Source organism: Ictalurus furcatus, chromosome 4, assembly GCF_023375685.1.
Source record: "Ictalurus furcatus strain D&B chromosome 4, Billie_1.0, whole genome shotgun sequence".
In the NCBI taxonomy this organism is placed as follows: domain Eukaryota; kingdom Metazoa; phylum Chordata; class Actinopteri; order Siluriformes; family Ictaluridae; genus Ictalurus; species Ictalurus furcatus.
The window spans coordinates 21,180,509-21,204,566 of NC_071258.1; the positions used below are offsets into that span (position 1 = coordinate 21,180,509).

A 24,058-nucleotide genomic window follows, 5' to 3' on the forward strand; every position below is an offset into this window, starting at 1 on the left:
GTGCAGTTTGGACTTCCTGTAGTTTTTATTCCGATTGTATTATACAACTCCGAATAGGTCACTCGCACTGGTTTGAATAAATATTTATTCACAGTCGCACAAAGTACTTTTCAGTCGCAAATGCGAGTGAAATGGTCGCACTATAGAGCCCTGAGTTTATCTGCAATGTTTTTTCCTGTTCGGCGTGATGACATTTAATGTCCCTGACAACCTCTGTAGTGCCATTTAGAAACATGTTAGGGTCATGATTTCCCCTCGCGCACGCGAAGCTGGCAGCTCGAGCACTAAAATGCTAACCCCATTTCCGGGTTTTGGCATTACATAATGACGTCATCCCCGCGTCACTCTATGGTGATAGTGTAAGTTTAGGAAGCGCTTGATTTGATCTGCAGCGGAGTTTTCTATGAGCGGAGGACGAACTTTAAACGTCAATTTTGCAGTCGATCATGTTCATGTAATCTTGGGCAGTCAAAATCGTAATCGAGATCGATATTCAATTAATTGTGCAGCCCTAGCAGCAAGAAACACCCGTCAGTCACATGTCCCAATATTTTTGATCACTTGAAAAAAAAATGGATGGGCTTCAATTTATAGCAACTATAGAAAACAATAGAAATGGCCTTGCCATTCCAATACTTTTGGAGGGGACTGTAACTCACAACTTTGAAACTAATAGATTATTTTTTTAAATAAATACTGTTTGATATTTTCTATATTTTAAAAATAATTGATATATTAAAGCTGCGTTACTAAACTTTTGCCTCTCTGTCGCCATTTCTGTTTGAAACTTAAAACTGCAAGTTACATATGGAGTTGTTTTTACGTGGATTGCGCTTCGGCACTGCTGCATTGTTCGGATGAATCAGATGGTTTAAGGTATTTGTATGGGTTGATTGTATAGTCGCTTCAATACTTGACAGTAGAGGTGGTGGCGGATATGGTTTTCTTGGAGTAGAGGTGAGTTGCTCTCTCTCAGAGCTTGCAGAAAATAGGTGCAATATACCACATTGACCATAGCAACAGCAACAAAAAAAACATAGGAAACTTGATACCTAGCTGAATCAAGGGAACAATTGTGCAAATGTTAGCTAGCCAACTATTGAGCCACTGAAATGTCTTACCTGTTCAGCAGAAAAAAAGCCACCTATGCGTCAGTCTTCAATCCCTTCCGACTTGTTGTCGCCACCTCTCAAAATCCATACCAATATTTATTCTCGTTTTAGCATAGGCTGTGTCACTTTGCCTTTATGAGTGCAGGCTCGCTGTAGATCGAGGTTTCTTGGTTTTGACAACAGCTGATTCCCCAGATGTCTACGATGATTGCATTTAGAACCATCCAGATTAAAGCACCCGTCTAGATGACCCATCTAGTTTAAATTATTGCAAGCAACTCTTGTAAGGACAAGCTCACCACATTCTGTACAGTTGTCTGCTTTCAACTTTGTGGCAAAAGTTTGGTGAAGGGCCATATATGGGTGTGATGGTCAGCTGTCCACATACATTTTTGGCCATATAATGTATTTTTCAGTGTTTGTCAGTTTTGTTATATATTGTATTACTAGCAAAATAGCAAAAACGGCTAATGATATTTGTTACAGCCTTTCTCATTTACAAGCCACATTTAAGCTGATTGATTGGTTGTTTGTCAGTTCATTCACATGAATAATCAACTATTAATGTGTTCATTTTCTGCATCTCTGATTTCAATGTACTTCACAAAAATAATTATTTACATATTATATTGAAAGCTATTATTCTAGCCATAGCCTAGTAATAACAGTTAACTTGTACTGAGGAGTGTTCAACTTTAGTTACAACATTGATTTACTTAAAGTGTCAGCTCTCATAAGGTGACTTTTTTCTTACACTCACAGATAAATAAATATTCTCTTGGGGTAGTTTTTCAACTGGAGTATACTAAAGAAGAGTTCTTGTAAATGGAGGTTGAACACAGAGAACAGGTTTAGCTGAGTACAACTGGATTGGTGTCATTTGAGAGAATGACAGGGAACCTGTGGTGTACATGTGGCAGGGAATGCCTTTGTACACTTAAATTTACATTTATTCATTTAGCAGACGCTTTTATCCAAAGCGACTTACAAATGAGAAAAATACAAGCAAAGCGATATATCAAGCAAAGAACAATACAAGTAGTACTACCATCCAAGATCCATTAATTGAGTTCCAGAAGAAGCAAAGTGCACAGAGTAGAGGTGTAAGTGCAAATAAAATTGTTTTTATTTATTTATTTATTTATTTATTTTATTTTATTTTAAATGAGTTGGTTAGGTGTTCACGGAAGAGGTGGGTCTTTAGCTGTTTTTTGAAGATGGTGAGAGACACTTCATTCTGCCATGCTGGTATTGAAGGAAAACTAACCACAACCACCCCTTGCTATCTTTCCTGCTGCTTTTTCTGCACATGACAGTGGATGGTATCTGCACAGCTATCTTCTGAAATGTTTTCTTGAACAAAAGATTTCTGAGGAGTAAAGTGGCAAATCAAAAATCCAGCATTGGTTTAGACAAAAACACTCACCAAGAACTTTTTACAGTGATATTTCTTTAGTCTAACAGTAGGCCAGCTGCCCATGCTTTTTACCCACAGTGCCATGCAACACAGAGAAGGAGACTGAAATGAGCGAGAAGGGTATAGACAGTGAGACATGGTGATGTATAGAGAATATAGCCTATCGCTATGAAAGTCAGCCATCATATTTTATGAAGAGAAGAAGAGAAGTTGTCATCATAGGAGACAAGGTAAAAGTCTGAGAAGAATGAAGAAGTGTTCAAGTGGTTATGTGTGTGCTATACTAGTTTTTCAGAAAGTGTGTGTGCACTAGCCTATCAACTTTAGCTTTAGTTGAGTTTCTGCGCTGAAGGTTCATGTTCAAAAAATAGAGTATTAAGACCTGTCATGATAATTACTTTATCAACTTATCGAATGATATAAGGCCAGGAACTTGATAATTTTTGCTGACCTTGATATTGCCCATTGTATTTACATGGGTGTTTGTTTACATAAGAATGAATATCCACCATGCTTACATACAAAACAACCCAATACAATAACACCAACAAGTATCCTGGTGGCTTCACAGCAACACACACGTAAATCCATTAGCATATCTCACACTTACACATCAACATACAATTACAGCACACCATTGATAAACACAGTAAGACATCTCCGAAAAACATGGCATCAATCAAATATGTAACTTGGAACATCCATGGTATCGGGTTTCAGGTAAAAAAAGCAAAGTACTACAGCATCTCACTACACTTAACACAGATATATGCTAACTTCAAGAAACACATTTCTCAGAATTAGACAGTCACAAACTACTCGCTCCACAATTCAACCACATTTTCTCTGCCCCCGACTACACTAAACAAAGAGGTGTAGAAATTTTGATAAACAGAAAAAACTTATTCATATACAACACTACTATTACTGACCCCAAAGGCAGATGCATCATAATAAACATCTCTATCAACAACACCCCGATAACCATAGCAAATATATATGGACTAAATACAGACAACCCCTCGGCCTTCTGTACCTTTTTCACACATATCTCCAACTTACCGGATTCCCCAATCATATTTGGTGCTTACTTAAACACAGTCATCAACCCAGAACTATACAAAACCACTAGCACACAACAGACACTGAACTGGCAGACCACCGAAACAATAAGGCAATATATGTCTGACTTTGGACTTGGCGATTGTTGGCGACTGCAACACCCACACACCAAAGAAGACACGTATTACTCACCAGCTCAACATACTAGGGATGTCACGATACCAAAAATCTAGTAGTCAGTACCAATACCAGCAAAAGTACACGATACTCAATACCAAAGTCGATACCATGGTGTGTAAAAATAAATAAATAATTCTTAAACATTAATTGCTTTATTTAAACATTTGAGCATTATAAAACACAATAGTAGCAACAGTCACATACAAAAGCAATTACAAAATAGATATATAATAAATATGTAGGCATAAAATGTTTTTTCTTTGAGATGTTCTGAAATGAGGTCTCTGGTTTCGGTGTATAGTTTGGGGATCTCTGTATACATGAAGTAATTTCTGCTTGGTAGCTGGTATCTGGGGTTGAACTGCTGAAGCATTTGCTGGAATCCATGCTTTTTCTAACTTGATCCATGCATATGCATTCAGCAACTGCCCTATCCAGTTTCCTTGCTTCGTTTGAGTTTTTGTCATATTTTCTGTGCCTTTTATAAGCTTCTCTTAAGGTTGGCTGTGTTAATGTTTGCTGACTTTGCTCCTGACTCTCCTGGTGGACATCCTCTTCTGGCTGATACTGGAGAGAGAGAGGAGAGAGAGCGAGAGATTTTAGTTATCAATCGCTGTCTGACAAATGACTAAAACAGTGTCTACAGGTGCTAAGGTGCGCTCCTAAACACACACCTTATACACTGAATACAAACATTAGTTTAAATTCACTGACATGGTCTCAGGCCGAAAAGATTTATTAAAACCTTTAAAATAATTATTTAATCTAGTGACATTAGGCTACATTTAGCTGACAGGACACGGGCTGAATGGCGATGCATGGTGGCCCAATAGGAGGTAGTTTATAACATTGCGATGCGTTAACGTCGTTAACATATAACAGGCTATCACTAACATTACATGGAGCATAACGTTAGCTGGTTTCACGGCTACAATGCCCACTGCCTCAAACAAACATAATATTGGTCTGTCTTTCAGGATAAGGATTAGAAGTTTTACAGTTTGTTTGACATTAATATGACTTGAAACTCACTCACCTTGAATTCTTTGAAGAGATCGGGGTGCCTGTCTTTCAGGTGCTTCGCCAAATTCAAGGTGTTTCCTCCCTTTGTTTGAAGTGTACTGGCTTCAGAGCATCAATTATATGTCCGTTTTTATCCGCCTCGAATGCGAAGTATTTCCATATTCGACTCTTGCCTTTTTTCCTCTCAACGAGTCGGGGAGGAGCTGAACTTGTCGCCATAGAAAAACTTTTAGAAAAACATAGATACACACAGGAAAAACTTTTGTAGGTTTTCCCATGTGCGTAGTTCTTCTTCTTTACCACTTGTGGATCGACTAAAACACTTGCGCGTATTTTCTGCCCCCATCAGGTTCGGAAGAATCGCAACCTCGGTACTTTTGGTACTTTCGTTACAAACGGTACCAACGGAACTGCAGTAAAACAAGTACCGTCACTTTTTAAGAATGTTGGTACCGACTTGGTACCGCAGTATCGCTTCTCGTGACATCCCTACACCATACACACTCTCGCATTGACTATTTTCTAACCAGCAACTCATTAATAACAGCTATATCAATCACACAAATTACAACCTGTGATAATGCTCCTGTATCCTTCACCTGGAATAGAAATCACCTTCAGAAGACAGTTTTTAGATGGCGTTTTAACACATCACTGCTCAGTCATCCGGAATTTGATAGTTTAATCAAAAGAGAATGGGCATCCTTCATAGAAATGAATGATTCACGAGAAACCCCACAAATGCTGCTATGGGAAACAGTGAAAGCTCTTCTCAGAGGAATAATATTATCCTATGCATCATATAAGAAAAAGAAAAACAATGAAAATTAGGACAAAAGATTAAGGAATTGGAGCTCTTAACAGCAATGAACCCCACAGAAAGCACAGCAATGGAATTAAGGAAACTCAAACTAGAATATTTTTTCATAAATGAAAAACCCAATTCCTAATACAAAGATTCAGACATGAAAAATTTGAATCTAATAATAAATCTGGAAAATGCCTAGCAAACCTCATAAAATGAAAAAAAAAAACAAAAAAACAAAAAAAAAACCAACAATCCCAACTATAAAGAATACAGCAGGAAAGACCATACAAACCCCAGAGGGAATTAATAATATATTTAGATCATTCATTCAAAACCTGTACTCATCACTTGCAGATCTGGACACAGAAGACATTAATAATTTCCTAAATAATATCAAACTACCAAAATTAACTGAAGAACAATCTTAGATAAACAACTTGGATAAACCAATAGAACCAGAAGAGATCTATAATGCCCTTAACAGCTTGCATAATAATAAAGCACCAGGTCCTGACAGCTTTCTGTCTGAATTCTATGAACATTTCTGGACTATCCTGGCACCACTATTCAACAGTTTCCAAAATTAAACAGAATATGAAACTACCGAGAGAAATGAATACCGCCAGTATATCACTTCACCTAAAACCCAACAAAGACCCCATTTTACCCTCTAGTTACCATCCTTTGTCACTGATCAACACAGACCCAAAAATAATAAGCAAGACCCTAGCTAATAGAATTGAAACTGTTATCCCTTTAATAATCGACCCAAATCAAACTAGATTAATTAAAAACAGACAGTCAACCACTAACTTGCGTAGACTCCTTAATTTGATACATTACACATCACATAAAATGTATTGTGAATATTGTGAATCAGCAATAGTAACACTTGATGCAGAGAAAGTCTTTGACAGAGTGAACTGGAAATTTCTACTCACCACACTTCATAAATTAGGTTTCAGTGAATCATTTATTTTTTGGATAAAAATAATCTACACATCACCAAAGTCCACAGTTATCACTAACGAACTAATATCACAAAGTTTCACACTGCACAGAGGCACTAGACAAGGATGCACACTCTCTCCATCCCTATTTGCCATTTTTATAGAATCATTAGCTGCAGCAGTAAGACAATGTAAATATTAATGGGATCCAGACAGCAAACATAGAACACAAAATCATCTTATATGCTGATGATATTGTACCCTTTAAACAAAAAACCTGTAGAATCAATACAAGAAACCATTCACACAATGGAAAAATATTACAAACTTTCAAATTACTCAATTGACTGGAACAAAACATCTATGCTCCCTCTCAACATGAAACTCTCCGAAACTACAGTACAATATCTACCTATCCCCATAAGCACATCACTTTTCTTGGTGTCAAAATCACCAAACTGTTAGACCTGCATAAACTCAATTTGAACCCTTTATTGAATACAATATATAATGATATCCAATGCTGGATAAACCTCCCCCTCTCTCTCATTGGCAGAATAGCATCCATAAAAATGGATCCAAATCTACCCAAAATTAATTACTTATTTTCAATGATCCAAATTTAACCTCCCCCTTCTTGGTTCAAATCACTCAACTCCCGTATCACAAAATTTTACTGGAAAAACAAGCCTCCAAGAATCAAACTAACCACTTTACAAAACCCCAAACATCAGGGAGGACTTGATGCTCCGAACTTTCAACAATATTACCTCACTAATCAACTCCAATATATAATCAAATGGATAAAGCCCAGTCAGATAAATGAGAATTGGCTAGATATGGAACAGGCACTATGCAATAAAATCACTATCTCAAACTTACCCTATGTCAGTACAGCTATCAAACGCCACCCCTGCTTCAAAAGTCCAACAATTGCAGCAAGTCACAGAATCAAAATTTGGTTGTACATATTAATTAACTCAACTGACATTTCAAATATTACTCTTTGCTCAACCTTCACATACTTTCCCCCATACCCCCAACCCATCACTTTGATAAGTACCATATCCCAATTGCATCTACTGTCTTGTCTTGTCTTGTCTTCTCTTGTCTTGTGTCTTAATAACTGTTCTCTCCATGTCCTGCACCCACCACTCACCCATACTAACCTTTAAATAGAAAGTACAATACATCTGAAAACATGAATAAAATAAAATAAATAAAGTCTTAATGGTCACCCGAAGTGGCATGATGGTGGCAGGCCCAAAAAATTTAAAAAAAAAAAATAAGAATGAATGTGACCTTGTCATGGCGAGTAGAGACTGATGCGAATGTCTGTGTTTTATTTGAGAGGCAGGCAGACAAATCCAAATTGTGAATCAAAATCAGTAAACAGAGCACAGGCACTGGTCAGGCGATCAGTGAACAGCAAAAGCAGGGATAATACAAAATACACAAAGAAGAATACAAACCTAGATAAACACATACTGCATGCTCAGAGCCTTTTGCGTGCAGCACTCGGCGCGAGTGGGGGATTCCTGACACACCAACAATTTATTACATTTTTTTATTTTATTTAGTGATATGTTTATTTATTTATTTATTTGTATTATTATTAAATGCTTAGAAAACAATAACAACTATTGTGATCATTGTCATAACATAACAATACAACAAGAAGCCAGGGTCCTTCAGTCTTTCAGTGCTTCAAACAAAGCCATTGTTCTTATTGCTTTCAGGTTTTTAGAGAATTCAATAGATTCAATACACATTTTCATTTCAAGTTTGAATCTCAAAAAAAGTGGTTTGATTTTAGAAAATTTACATTTAAGAATGTGATATTTAGCTAACAGAAAAGTAAGCTTTATAAAATAAGGAACATCACTCCTTTCACATTCATGAAAACCAAAAACCAAAACATTTTTATATGTAAATTCAAAATTTGGATTCACATAACACTTCATAAAATCAAGAATGTCACACCAAAATATCACTGCGTGAGAACAATTCCAAAATAAATGTAATACTTTTTTCCTGTGTCATTCCACTTTATTACACATAACTTTATTTATGGACTTTAATGTTGTGAATTCTTTATATTTCCAGATTTCTTGAGTTAATACTGATGTCTGGTGAAAATTTCATGTGAATAGCCTCATTGGAAATATATTTACTGAAATAAATGGTGACGCGTCCAATACTTATTTTCCCCACTGTAGATCCACTGAGTGACAAGAGAAAAATGCAAAAGAAAACCCTTTAAAAAGCATAAGAACTCCTTGTGGAACTGCATCAGCCACAATTGCAAACTGTAGAGTAACAGGAATTCCATGCTTTGCTAAGAATTCAGAATAATTACAAATTGAACCATTTTGATTGAAAAGTTGAGATACAAAGATAATGCCATTTTAAACCAACTATCAAAGAAAAGAGATTTGTGTTCATACAGTAGGTTCTTATTATTCCAAATTAAACATGAATGAGGTGTAAATTGTGTTTAATAATGAGGGACCAAGATAATAACATTTGCCTATGGAAAAGGGACAATTTGATAGGGATTTTCATTATGTCATAATTACAGATTAATAAGAATCTTAAACCACCTAGTTTGAAAAAATAACATTAGGCATCAGATTCCAGATAGAAGAAGGGTTATTAATAAAGTAAAATCAAGAAAGTTTATACTCCCCTTCTCAGTGGTGTTCATAAGTACAGATTTTCTAACATGCGTTTTATTCTTCCAAACAAAATTACATTTACATTTATTCACTTAGCAGATGCTTTTATCCAAAGCGACTTACAAATGAGAAAGATACAAGCAAAGCGATATCAAGCAGAGAACAATACAATAAGTGCTACCATACGAGATCTATTAATTGAATTCCAGAAGAAGCAAAGTGCAGAGTAGAGGTGTAAGTGCATTTTTTTTTAATTTTTTTTTTTATTTTTTTATTATTATTATGAGTTTGTTAGGTGTTCATTGAAGAGGTGGGTCTTTAGTTGTTTTTTGAAGATGGTGAGAGATTCTGCGGTCCGGATTGATATTGGAAGTGTATTCCACCACTGAGGAACAGTTAGTGTGAAGGTTTTGGAAAGGGACCTTGCGCCACGCTGAGTTGGAACTGCTAAACGTCGGTCGCTAATCGATCGCAGATTGCGAGAGGGATCGCAGATTGCGAGAGAAATTAAGGAGCATTGTATAATTTTTTTAAAAGAATGGCGGCATTGGCATTCAGAGAAAGAGCGGTGTATGTTCACCTTGACAGACCCTTTGCTTTGGCTAGTAAGATTCTGCCCTTTAACGAGAGATCTCTCTGGAGCCACCTATAAAGTTTTTTCTGTGGATTGAAATTTAAGGGGCATCTTTCTAATTAATTTTTCATTATAATGATACCTAAATAACCTGAACTCTAATTTGAATATTACAAATTTCTGAACAATTACACTCTTTAATAGACATCAGTTCACATTTCGAAAGGTTCAAGAATAGGCCTGATGCTTTGGAGAATTGCTGGATATACTCTAGTGCTAAAGGAACATGGTTTGCATTTTGCAAAGAAAGTCAAAAAATAAATAAATCAGCCACTTGATTCATGAGTATCTGTTTGTCAACAATAGAGATACCGCAAAGACCACTATTAGAAATATAAGATGCAAATATCTGGGACACAAGTAAAAACAAATACGGGGATATTGGACACCCTTTTCTAATACCATGTGACAAGAACAATCTAGGAGAAGTACCATATTTTAATTTAATTATACTGCTACAGTTGTAATAAAGCGTTCTCACCCCCTTACAAAAGTATTCACAAAAACCAAATTTTTGCACTGATTTAAAAATAAAATTGCGTTTAACTGAATCAAAAGCTTTATAAAACATCCAGGATAATAATAAAACTGTTATGTTCCACCGAATCTCTATAGTCAAATAAGTCTAAAACTAATCTATTCTACTAATCTATCAATTCAAGATTGCCTTGAACCATTTTTGTTGGCCCAGGTAAGCTCCAAGTTGTTAGGAGTCTTTCTCTCCAAATGTCCACCAATGCAAATTTATCTATTAGCCCTAATAATGCAGGGTTAGAACAAACAGTCTTCTTTGGAGGGAATCTATCCAAATAATTATTAATAGATGCATTAAAATCTCCTCCTAGAATGAAAAAAGCGTTAGGTAATTTACTCGAACAATATGTGAGTTTTTCATCTAATTTGTAAAAAAGATTTCATTATCCAGAGAGGTATTGTACCCATATAAAGTACCCTCCACTAATATTGGCACCCTTGGTAAATATGAGCAAAGAAGGCTGTGAAAATTTGTCTTTATTTTTTAACCTTTTGATCTTTTGTTAAAAAAAATTAACAAAAATAGTAAGCTACAGTGAGGGGAAAAAAGTATTTGATCCCCTGCTGATTTTGTACGTTTGCCCACTGACAAAGAAATTATCAGTCTATAATTTTAATGGTAGGTTTATTTGAACAGTGAGAGACAGAATAACAACAAAAAAATCCAGAAAAACGCATGTCAAAAATGTTATAAATTGATTTGCATTTTAATGAGGGAAATAAGTATTTGACCCCCTCTCAATCAGAAAGATTTCTGGCTCCCAGGTGTCTTTTATACAGGTAATGAGCTGAGATTAGGAGCACACTCTTAAAGGGAGTGCTCCTAATCTCAGTTTGTTACCTGTATAAAAGACACCTGTCCACAGAAGCAATCAATCAATCAGATTACAAACTCTCCACCATGGCCAAGACCAAAGAGCTCTCCAAGGATGTCAGGGACAAGATTGTAGACCTACACAAGTCTGGAATGGGCTACAAGACCATTGCCAAGCAGCTTGGTGAGAAGGTGACAACAGTTGTTGCTATTATTCGCAAATGGATGAAACACAAAAGAACTGTCAATCTCCCTCGGCCTGGGGTTCCATGCAAGATCTCACCTCGTGGAGTTGCAATGATCACGAGAACAGTGAGGAATCAGCCCAGAATTACACGGGAGGATCTTGTCAATGATCTCAAGGCAGCTGGGACCATAGTCACCAAGAAAACAATTGGTAACACACTACGCCGTGAAGGACTGAAATCCTGCAGCGCCCGCAAGGTCCCCCTGCTCAAGAAAGCACATATACATGCCCGTCTGAAGTTTGCCAATGAACATCTGAATGATTCAGAGGACAACTGGGTGAAAGTGTTGTGGTCAGATGAGACCAAAATGGAGCTCTTCGGCATCAACTCAACTCCCTGTGTTTGGAGGAGGAGGAATGCTGCCTATGACCCCAAGAACACCATCCCCACCATCAAACATGGAGGTGGAAACATTATGCTTTGGGGGTGTTTTTCTGCTAAGGGGACAGGACAACTTCACCGCATCAGAGAGACGATGGACGGGGCCATGTACCGTCAAATCTTGGGTGAGAACCTCCTTCCCTCAGCCAGGGCATTGAAAATGGGTCGTGGATGGGTATTCCAGCATGACAATGACCCAAAATACACGGCCAAGGCAACAAAGGAGTGGCTCAAGAAGAAGCACATTAAGGTCCTGGAGTGGCCTAGCCAGTCTCCAGACCTTAATCCCATAGAAAATCTGTGGAGGGAGCTGAAGGTTCGAGTTGCCAAACGTCAGCCTCGAAACCTTAATGACTTGGAAAAGATCTGCAAAGAGGAGTGGGACAAAATCCCTCCTGAGATGTGTGCAAACCTGGTGGCCAACTACAAGAAACGTCTGGCCTCTGTGATTGCCAACAAAGGTTTTGCCACCAAGTACTAAGTCATGTTTTGCAGAGGGGTCAAATACATATTTCCCTCATTAAAATGCAAATCAATTTATAACATTTTTGACATGCGTTTTTCTGGATTTTTTTGTTGTTATTCTGTCTCTCACTGTTCAAATAAATCTACCATTAAAATTATAGAATGATCATTTCTTTGTCAGTGGGCAAACGTACAAAATCAGCAGGGGATCAAATACTTTTTTCCCTCACTGTACATCACTACAAGTTGTTTGGAAAGGTTTCAATAAAAAAGCCTCTACTTTCATCCAAAAAGAAACTCGAGCGTCTTCAGTTTGCCAGACATTACTGGAACTTCAAATGGGATTGGGTTCTATGGTCAGGTGAAACCAAAATAGAGCTTTTGGCAATAAACACCAGAGGTGGTTTTGGCACACACAGAGCGGTAGCCATATGGAATTACCTCATGCCCACAGTTAAATATGGTGGTGGCTCTTTAATGTTTTGGGGCTGGTTTTCTGCCAGAGGACCTGGACATTTTGTTAGGACACATGGCATCATGGACAGTATCAACAGATATTAAATGAAAACCTGACTGCCTCTGCCAGAAAGCTTGAAATTGGCTGTGGTTGGATCTTCCAGCAAGACAAAGATCCAAAACATACATCAAAATCAACACAAAAATGGTTTACCCACCACAAAATCAAGGTCCTGCCATGGCCATCCCAGTCCTCTGACTTGAAACCTGTGAAAACCTGTGGGGTGAACTGAAGAGGAGAGATTCTGTAAGGAGGAATGGTCTCATCCCTTGTCATGACCTCATCCAACCCTAGGCATTATAGAAGACTCAGAGCTGTTATTTTGGCAAAGGGAGGTAGCACAAAGTATTAATTAAACTTATCTGTCGCTGAAAAGTTGATTAATTCATTTGTTGTCACACGGCTGTATTGCTGTAATGCTGTTTTAGCCGGAGTTTCTAAAACCGCAATAAACAAACTGCAATATGTTCAGAACTCTGCCGCCCGGATCCTGACGGGAACCAGGAAATGAGACCATATTACTCCTGTTTTGAAGTCCTTAAACTGGCTCCCGGTCAGGTTCCGTGTCGATTTCAAGATCATGATGTTGACATACAAGGCATTACATGGATTGGCTCCGCAATACTTATCTGGCTTATTAATCCCTTACACCCCAAATCGCAGACTGCGCTCCTCACAGTGTAATCTGTTAACTGTTCCACAAACACACCTAAAATCTATGGGTGACAGGGCTTTTTCTGTCTATGCTCCTTCACTTTGGAACTCTCTTCCTCCTGAACTCAGGGAAGCCCAGACTTTTGGCATTTTTAAAGCTCTTCTCAAGACATACTTTTTGTAAACTTGCATTCGACTGCTGATGTCTTTTTAGATTGTTTTATAATTATTTTTATTATTAATGTTGTTGTTTTTGTTCTTATTAACTTTTATTTGTTTTATTTTTCTGTGGACTGTGATTTTATGTACAGCGCTTTGAGAAGCTGCTTTAAAGGCACTTTATAAAATAAAGTTTATTATTATTATTATTATTATTATTATTAACTATAGCGTTCTACAGTGCGACCATTTCACTTGCATTTGCGACTGAAAAGTACTTTATGCGACTGTGAATAAATATTTATTCACACCGGTGCGAGTAACCTGTTTGAACTTGTATAATACAATCAGAATAAAAACTACAGGAAGTCCAAAATGCATCTACACCACGCAACAGTTACTTTCACACTGCTTTTCATCACCTTTTCATCACCGAACAAGTGTTTAAATACTGCAGAGAAGTTTATGGTGATTTTGATGACAAGAATAACACTGTACATCATCTGCTTCTCTCAACTTCCCGATCTCACAACCTCCATCTTTTATTGATCCTGCAAAATGACCTGAACCTGCTACTGTGACCTGCTCGTGTAGACACAGTGGCATCGGGCAGAGTAGATTAATAATAATGCTAATGTGACAAGGTCGGTTTAATTCAAAGTTCTTTATTAAATAATTCCTCACCAATCATAATCGAGATTAGCAACTGTTCAGTCTGTAAACACACAGTACACTGTTTTTCTCTACACCAACTCACAGCTCATTCACTTCATTTAAACTCAGGGTTGCCAGATATCAACAGAAAGGTATCTCCAGTTTCCATGTTTTGATTTAACCCCCCAAAACACAATATTATCAGCAGACATGGCAACACTGTACTGGGGGAACCTATCTAAAACTGATAAACAAACAAAAATAAAACTAATAAAATGTAAAGACAGAAAATGTGCTTAGTTATAAATAAATCATTTAATATAAAAGATAGATATTGTAATAACTTCATAAAATATACATAAAATGAGAAATGAAATAATATTTAATTACTATGGGTTGCATTTAATATCAATTTGAAATTAAGCTTAGTTCGCTATTTCCTTAGAAGACTATTAGCCTTTTTCCTAATATGGATCATTTTTGTGTTAGTCTACTTTTAATTAGGACTCTTTATTGTTTAAGATATTTTAAAAATAAATATTTTATGCTTGTTTATTTATCAATTAACCAACAGTATTTCTCATTGCTATTATTTTAATTCAATTAACAGTGACCATGAGCAGAGAGCTTACATTTATCTGTTTATGACAGACCTCCTGATTAAAGCTTAAACTAAAAAAGATTGGTATATGGATCAGTATTGGTCGTAAAAATCCTGATCGGTGCGTCCCTAATGAACACTATTAAACTAAAGCACTATGCATCTAAATGAACTCACCCAATCACATACTATATGAGATTATTCAGATATATACAGAATATACAGAGTGGTTCGAGAATTGGCTCCAACACAGAACCATGACAGTGAGAAATGTCTTATAGTGTAGCTTTATATATATTTAAGAGGAGAAGACTTCAAAGACTGAACATTGATGTTTATTGTATTTGTGTACAAGGTTGAACAGGTTAACGGTTGGTTGTTTTTTTTTTTTTTGCATACAGTCTGTAAAATTAAGTGAAAATATTAAATCTAGTTCATCAGAAGGTAAATTAATGTGTCATGGCTCACACTATGTTCCTAAATTCTGTCATAATTGACAAGCTCAAGTTTTCTCATGCCTACTTGTGTGTTATATTATGGCACATTAATGTTACCATCTAAAAAAAAAAAAAAACCCTAAACTTCAACCATGCTCCTAAATTTTTGACTGTGCTCCTGAAAGAAATTGTTACCGTAGAGCCCTGAACTAATAATTGTTGCACACCTATATTTAACAAAGATATATTTGTTATATTTTTGATAAACCTGTGTTTTGTTTGCAATTGTTTGATATCCATGACAGCAGAGTATTTTTGTGATTTTTTTTTAAACAAAAGATCAAAAGGTTAAGCACTAAAGACAATTTCTCACAGCCTTCTTTGCTCATATTTACCAAAGGTGTAAATATCACTGGAAGGCACTGTATAGTGCCCAGAATTACTGTTTGCTGTTTAAGTGAAATCACTAATAAATGCAAGTGACCCAAACTGTCTTAATTTGACCCTAATATATCCCCACAAAATTTGTTTCTCAAAATGTTTACTCCACCTGAGCTCCAGTGCTATGTGAAATCCATAGGAACTAGATAGGTAAAGTTTGTCTCAACAAACTTTGATGTTGGCTTGAGAAAGCAAGTCGGAAAGATACATAGAGTGCCAATTGCTATAGAGTTGATTAGATAGATAGATAGATGGATAGGGTGTTCTGGTTGGTTGCTAGGCGGTTGCTAGGGTGTTCTGGATGGTTGCTAGGCAGTTGCTGGGGTAAATGGTCTGCACTTTTAACCTTAGCAGTTCTACAAAGCTCTGTACACTGTGTCTCATTCACACTCACACACCCATGACAGCAGAGCTACCCTGCCATTGGGAGCAACTTCACTTTGTCTTCACTTTGGCATGTAGAGTCATGTGGGCCAGGAATTGAACTCTGTGATTAGTGGACAACTCGCTGTACCTCCTGAGGCACAGCCGCCCCAGGGTGTTCTTGTTGGTTGCTAGGCAGTTGCTAGGGTACATTGGGTGGTTGCTAGAGTGTTCTGGGTGGTTGCTAGGGTGTTCTGGGTGGTTGCTAGGCAGTTGCTATTGTGTTCTGGGTGGTTGCTAGGGTGTTATGGATGGTTGCTTTTCAGTTGCTAGGGTGTTCTGGGTGGTTGCTCAGGTGTTGCTAGGCAGTTGCTAGGGTACTTTGGGTCGTTGCTAGGTGTTTGCTATGGTGTTCTGGGTGGTTGCTAGGGTGTTCTGGATGGTTGCTTTGCAGTTGCTAGGGTGTTCTGGGTGGTTGCTGGGGTGTTGCTAGTCAGTTGCTGGGGTACTTTGGGTGGTTGCTAGGTGTTTGCAATGGTGTTCTGGGTGGTTGCTAGGGTGTTCTGGATGGTTGCTAGGCGGTTGCTAGGGTGTTCTGAGTGGTTGTTAGGACTAAATAGATGGATAGAAAGATAGAGATGAAGTGAGCGTCTCTGTTACAGGTACATTGACAGAGTGAGAGAGGAGGGGCTTCAAGCTGTGTGCACCAGTGAGTGAGTTTTGACAGTTCCAAGCCAAGCTCTGAACATTCCGTCAAGTAAGTGAATGGGAGTTTTTGGGATTTTTCATCATCATTTTTTTTTAGGAAAACCGTAAGTCCGATCAGTTAGAAAAGATATAGCAACACGAGTCAGAACAGTCTGAAGGTCTGACCCGAGTCATAGCTTTAAAGCTTTAGGACTAGTTAGAGTCAGCTATTTTAGTCTCGGAGGGAAAAAAGAGAAGAACAATAAGTTTAAATAGCATTTCAGTATGTTGGCTTTCTCAAACCAACATAATTACCCCACTGAGACTTCCACCATTTGTAATCATATTTTGTATAATGACCCTCCTGAAGGAGACAAAAATCTGACTTGTTTTTTGGCAAACAAAAAAGAGCTTTCCGTTTGATGCGATCCCTGAGCCTCCTGGCGTTAAAGGAGATTAATGACAATGACATGAACAAGGAACAATATAAGAACAACAAAAAACTAAAATTAACTGAGCGACCCAAAAGAGCACAATTCAGTTTTATTTGTATAGCACTTTTAACAATGGACATTGTCTCAAAACAGCTTTACAGAAACATATAAACACAGGATACAGATTTTAAGTGTGTGAATTTATCCCTATTGAGCAAGCCGGTGGTGACAGTGGCAAGGAAAAACTCCCTATGAGATGATATGAGTAAGAAACCTTTAGAGGAACCAGACTCAGAAGGGAACCCATCCTCATCTTGGTAACAATGGATATTGTGTTAAGTAAAAGAAAGTTCATTATGGTTTTTACATGAAGTCTGTTTGTTGAACTAGTCCACTGTTCACCAAAGGAGACCTGAGTGCAAAACTACATGTGGTAATTGCAGTCCCAAGGCCATAGAACTTACCGTAGTCCCAGCAACCACAGCGAGAATGTCCATGTAGAATTGAGGTCCAAAACCATTTACATACTTCAAGTGGTACCATCCTAAGCAATCTCCAGGCTGTACCTTCCAGAGAGCTCCATACAGAGGTAGGGCATCAGGATGGCTCAGGCAGGTCTGGAGAGCAGAAAGGGTCAGGATCACTGGAATCTCCATAAAATCATGTGTGGCTTGACTTATGGTGTCAATCTTGGAGAGATTATTAGGTATGCTTACTATCCCGTGATGGATAAGACTGTGTACTTTGCGTAAATGAAGGTCTATTCATGGTAAGCTTGAGTAAACAAATATGTTTTCAGCCTAGACTTAAACACTGAGACTGTGTCTGAGTCCTGAACACTAATTGGAATGCTGTTCCATAACTGTGGGGCTTTGTAAGAGAAAGCTCTTCCCCCTGGTGTAGCCTTCACTATTCGAGGTACCAAAAAATAGCCTGCACCTTTTGATCTAAGTAGGTGTAGCGGATCATAGAAGACCAAAAGTTCGCTTATGTACTGATTCGCGAGACCGTTAACGCTTGATAGGTCAGTAGTAGTATTTTATAATCAGTGTGAAATTTTACACTCTTTTAAATCACTACTTTTCTAAAAATAGAGTAAACACAACCTAAAAACCCACCCGGTAACAAGGCGCTGAGTTGTAAGTTCAGAGAATAAGAACCAAACTTAAATTTCTGCTTTCAAGTAATAACCATTTAGAAGCATCCCAGAAAACAGAAAGAAAAAATAAATACATAAAAAACACATACATAAAAAAATACATGAAAATACATAAAATACATTTAAAAAATGGCCTATTTTCACTTAGGGGTATACTCACTTTTGTTGCCAGCGGTTTAGACATTAATGGCTGTGTGTTGAGTTATTACGAGGGGACAGCAAATTTACACTGTTACACAAGCTGTACAATCATTACTTTACATTGTAGCAGTGTCATTTCTTCAGTGTTGTCACATTAAAAGATATAATCAAATATTTACAAAAATGTGAGGGGTATACTCACTTTTGTGAGATACTGTATATAAATAAAATGATAAAAAATAATAAATAAATAAATACAAACTAAAAATAACAAATAGAAAAGGAAGCTAGATATTAACAATGATATGAAATAAATATTGTTGTCACGATTTCCCCCAGCGCTAGCACTGTAGCATGCAGCGCACTCTGAAACCTGAAGTGCGAGCTCGAAGCACGAGCGCATGCTTCCGGGTTTTCAGTGACCTTGAATTTTTTACATTCTACACATGCATCTGTGATGATTTCTGTCCTGTCTCCGCCCTTGTATTGTCATTGGTTGGTTCTCGTATGTGTCATCATTGTTCTCAGCTGTTTTGTGTTTCATCCCTGATACGTTTGTTATTTAAACCCCTCATGTGTCTTCTATGTTCAGTGTGAAGTATTGAGTGTTATCACCGTGCCAAGCCTTTGGTCATCGTGTTTCGTTTCATGGTTTTTGATCTCGCGTCTAGTTTCTCGTTTTGTGTTTTGCCTTGCCTAGTTTATTCCCGTTTGCCGATCGCCTGACCTATTGCCTGTTTTTAACCACGCTAATGTCTCGCATCCGTCCTAACCTCCATTACGTGATTTATGTGACAGAATACTTCGCTGCACTATGGATGCAGCAGGAGACCGAGGAGAGTGTCATGCCAGCATACATAGGAATGTCTGGCTACCATTCATGTCAGTCCAGCTCCCCCAGTGGACGGGCATAGATCTCCTGCACCCGAATTATGGGCTGGGCGGCTACCCAAGGCAGTTCACGTTCCACTGCCAAATGTACTTTTCAAGCCTGGTGAGCCTCAAGCCGGACAAGAGGCAGTGGCTTGGTTTCATTGTATCCTGTCTTTATGGCCCAGCCCGTGATTGGGCGGAGCATCTGGCCAGTACAGGGTCAAGTGCCCTCAACAATGTAACTCAGTTTGTGGAACAATTCAGAAAGGATTTTGTGAGTCCAGGGCAGAGCTACAACCTTGGTCAACTTTTGAGGGGAGTTAGTGTGACGAGCAAGCCTGATGTGTCATTCCACACCTTTTATGAGTGGATCGACAGGGCCGCCTCCACAGTTCAGCTCCTGCACCAGGTGACACAGGCATGCAAGACCAAGAGCTGCCATAAAGAATCCACCCTACAGTGTCCTACATGCAGTAAACTTGGGATCCACGGATCATATTTCTGCTCCCAGAAATTAGGGCTGCAGGATTATGGCCAAAATGATAATCACGATCATTTTGATCAATACTGAGATCATAATTATTTATCACAATTATTAATTTATTTTAGGGACAACATATTTTTATTGCACTTTCACATTTAAATAAACAGACTGCTGCTTTCACCTCCATGTTGTGCTACATTCCTGCTAATGTACATATCTTTGCATCAAATTAGACTGGTCCTTAAAGTGCATCAACTCGTAGAAGCAAAATATAAATAAAATTGTACCCAAAATATAGGATAAGTAAAAATAAAAATACCATCAACCAAATGAAAATATGCAATCAAATATAACAATATGCAACTAAATGAAAACAATTCAGCCCTATGCCGAAAAGGCAATAAGTGTTTACAGGAGGAGAGACGCAGCCAAATCACCCAATAGAGTGGTGCAGGGATGACGTCATTGTGTACCGGAACCCGGAAGTTAGCATCATACTGGTTCCCTCAACAAAAACCCAATAGGTACACAAATTAACACAACTTTTATGAAGTTTAAAGCCTAAATACAATCACCAGAAATAAAAAGCTAACCATATGCTATAAACAAACTACACCATGGTCACCTGACTTCAACGTCACCATCACCAAGCTTTCGACAGCTTTTCCAAACTTGATCTAAAAACATTTTCCATAATACGGATTTACTCTGTGGATGAATCTTCATCCACATTTTTTGGGGAATTGTGCACAGCATATCTAAACCAGTTTATCTGCAAAGTTCTTTCCTGTTCGGCATGATAATGTTTAATGTCCCCGACAACGTCTGTAGTCCCATTTAGCAACTTGTTAGCAATCACCTTTTTCAATACACATAAAAGCTTTTTAAAAAATCATGAGTGGTGTATTACTGGTGTACTTTATGTTGTAAAATAAAACGTGGAAATATTTTCAGCTTGTGTTCACCACAGATCTTATTTCAGGCTTTTAACCAAAATCCCATTCAAAAAAACCCATTGACTTCGGGACGATGGAACCGAAGTGCTAAAATGCTAACTCGTTTCCGGGTTTTGGCATGCAAAATGCCGTCATCCCTGTGCCACACTCTATGGTGACTGGCTGTAAGTTTAGGAAGCGCTTGTTTTGATATGCAGCAGAGTTTTCTATGAGAGGAAGACGAACTTTAAACGTCTATATCGCAGTCGATCATGTTCATGTAATCGTGGGCAGTCAAAATCGTAATCTAGATCAGTATTCAATTAATTGTGCAGCCCTACTGCACATCACAGCTATATTCCTTGGTCTTACCCATTGTTATGAATGGCTAAGAGAATTTGGCCTGTGTGTTACCTCATGTTTATACCCCTGTGAAACAGGAAGTCATGGTTGAACAATTTCCTGTTCCTAGTCACTCAGGTGTACTAAATTTTTTTTTTCTTGTAAATATAAATGGGAATATACTTCAAAAATATTTTTCTCATATGAATTCATAGGGGTGCCAGTAATTGTTACACACATATTTAACAAATAGATTTTTTGATCAACCTATGTGTTTGCAATTCTTTGATAGTATAAAGAGTTTTGTGAATTTTTTGAATAAAAGATCAAATGGTTGAACAATAGCTCTGAACATCTACTCTTGGTTTTAGCCTTCAGTTTCACCTGTGAAGACTGCCTTTAAAAAAAGATACACCAACATAATGATCAGAGAGCTGTCTATTGGAGAAAAGCAAGATATTTTTGAAGCTGAGAAAAGAGGGAAAATCAATCAGAGGGCTTGCACAAACACTGAACATAGCCAATACAACAATTTGGAATGTGCTGAAAAAGTAAGAAACCACTGCTGTACTGAGCAGCAGACACTGAATGGGTCGGCCAAGGAAAACAACAACAGCTGATGACAGAAACATTGTGAGACCTGTGAAGTAAAACCCCCAAACAGTCAGTAACATCACCAACAACCTCCACAGGGCAGGGGTGAAGGTAACACAATCCATCATTCAAAGAAGACTTTGAAAGAAGAAATATAGTTGCCATACCACAAGCTGCAAACCACTTATCAGCAGTAAGAATCACAAAGCCAGATTGGAATTTGCAAAGAAATACATAGATGGGCCACAAAAGTTCTGGAACCAAGATTAACGTCTACCAAAGTGATGGAAAGACCAAAGTGTGGAAAAAGAAAGGATCTGCTCATGATCCAAAACATACAAACTCAGCTTGCAGCAGAATGAATTGAGAAGTTAGAGGGATATTTTGTTTGCCAATTTGCAGAGAAATGCATCCAAACTTTTATCATGCAGCAAGACAATGATACAAAACACACTGCCAACTCAACAAAGGACTTCATAAGGGGAAAATGTGGAAGGTTTTAGAGGGGACTGTATGTGTGGAGGCAGTCAGGTGGCGTGAATTTATGTGTACATGTACAACACCATAAGTTGTCTGCAAATACTAGCTATATTTGATGGGTATTGCTTTTGGTTACTATGATTAAGGTTGGGGTTAGGGTTACTGTTATCTACTGTAACACACAAAATAATAACTCCCAAAGATTGATTTGTGCGAGTGTGTTCTGTATTGAACATTATGTGGTAGTGTGACTGTATGACCAAAATGTATGTGTGTGTGTGTGTGTGTGTGTGTGTGTGTGTGTGTGTGTATAAATACCTCAACCTGGGTTTTTAAAAGTCTAGAAAGTTTGAACTGACTAATGGCAATAATATGTTTGTAATATAAAAAGCCTGTGATAGTACATCCAGGAAATGTGACAGACAGTGTGAGGATTATAACTGGTGGAAATAGGAAGAAAAATACAGAAGAAATAGATGAGTAAAAGGTGTGATGAAGAGTAAGAAAGAGTAAATGAAAAAAATACATCTGAAAGAGAAAATGTGACTATTGAGGATAGAGAGGTGTACCTGAAAGATGGCATCTTTGAGAGTGATGCAGAGGCGATTTTGTGTGTGTACCTGCGTGTATGTGCTTGAGGGAGAGAGACAGAAAGAGAGAGACATTTGTGGTGTGAGTGGAGGTGTTTTTGAGGTCATCACACTGAAATGGCACTGAAATGGAAAGCTGTGTGGGATCCTGTCAACGTCACCAGCTGAGGTCTTTCAGCTTACTGGAAGGTAGGGGTGTGTGTGTGTATGATAACTGTTTCTTGTGCTCTTGTGCAACAGGTGTTACAAGAAATGACTTGTTAAGGCCTATAAACATAGAAAGAAATGCACTGTGTAAATGTGTTCCACAAGCCTGCACAATGAGCCGTTACACCTTCATAGGCTCAAAGGCATGCTCTCTCAAAAATACAGGCTCGGAGACACACCCACTCTCCGCTCTCTTTCACACACAGACACATAGAAAACACATAGATGTGTACAGTTTATGGACACAGTCAGCTGGTTAGCCTGGCTGGGTTATGTGATGTCCCAGCATTAGAAGAGACATGTTAGAACGGGAAGAGTGCAGTGCGATATGCTTTGTCCCGTTCAAAGTACAGAAACTTAATCCTGTGTCAGCACTGCTTGAGCTTGCTCAGGCCCCATTCACACTTGGTATTAAAATCTCGGGCATTCAGATCACAAATGGACAGCACTACTGTACAGGTGTGAACGGGGTCAAATGCGTCTTGTGATCCGTTCACCCAGAGCACTTGCAGATGATGTCTGAGGTATGTGTGTAGTGTGAACAGTAATGCATCCTGATGCATAACATCCATAACATCAGTCACAATAACATGAGAAGACTAGTCATAGTATTGCCAAGGTTGTGGTTTTCATAAAGAATCAAGCTATATTTGAGCTGCCCATCCATTTTGTTAATACAAGTACAGAGTATATTTTTTGTCCACAGGTTAATTTTTTTTTTCTGTCCATGGCTTGCTTACATACATTTTATCTATTAAATCTCTATTTTAAAGTCAGAGCCACACACGTCTGGCCCTAGCAGCACTGGTGAAGTCAGATGGAATGAAGGGGTGTGTGTGTGGGTGTGTGTGTGTGTGTGTGCCCGCTCTCAGTTGGCCATGTTTGTAATAACTTGTTGAGGGTAGTCAGTTTATTTGTTGGCCAAGCTTTTCTTCTACAACAATTTATGAGGCTAGTATACCAATTTGCTCGCAAATACTAGCTTCATTTGATAGGTATT

General features: G+C 38.0%; 1 protein-coding gene across 10 annotated transcripts in view; it reads left to right on the forward strand.

The window, feature by feature from the left end:
* Positions 1 to 24,058, forward strand: part of bcl9l (bcl9 like) — a 94,872-nt gene that overhangs the window by 34,382 nt on the left and 36,432 nt on the right. Inside the window, exon 1 of one of the 10 annotated variants that reach the window (XM_053623289.1) lies at positions 19,225 to 23,040. The exons of the other annotated variants lie outside the window; for them this stretch is intronic. The gene's annotated coding sequence lies outside the window, so the exon portion shown is untranslated. Of the gene's footprint in view, positions 1 to 19,224; positions 23,041 to 24,058 lie in introns of those variants that run through there. 10 annotated transcript variants of the gene reach the window in all.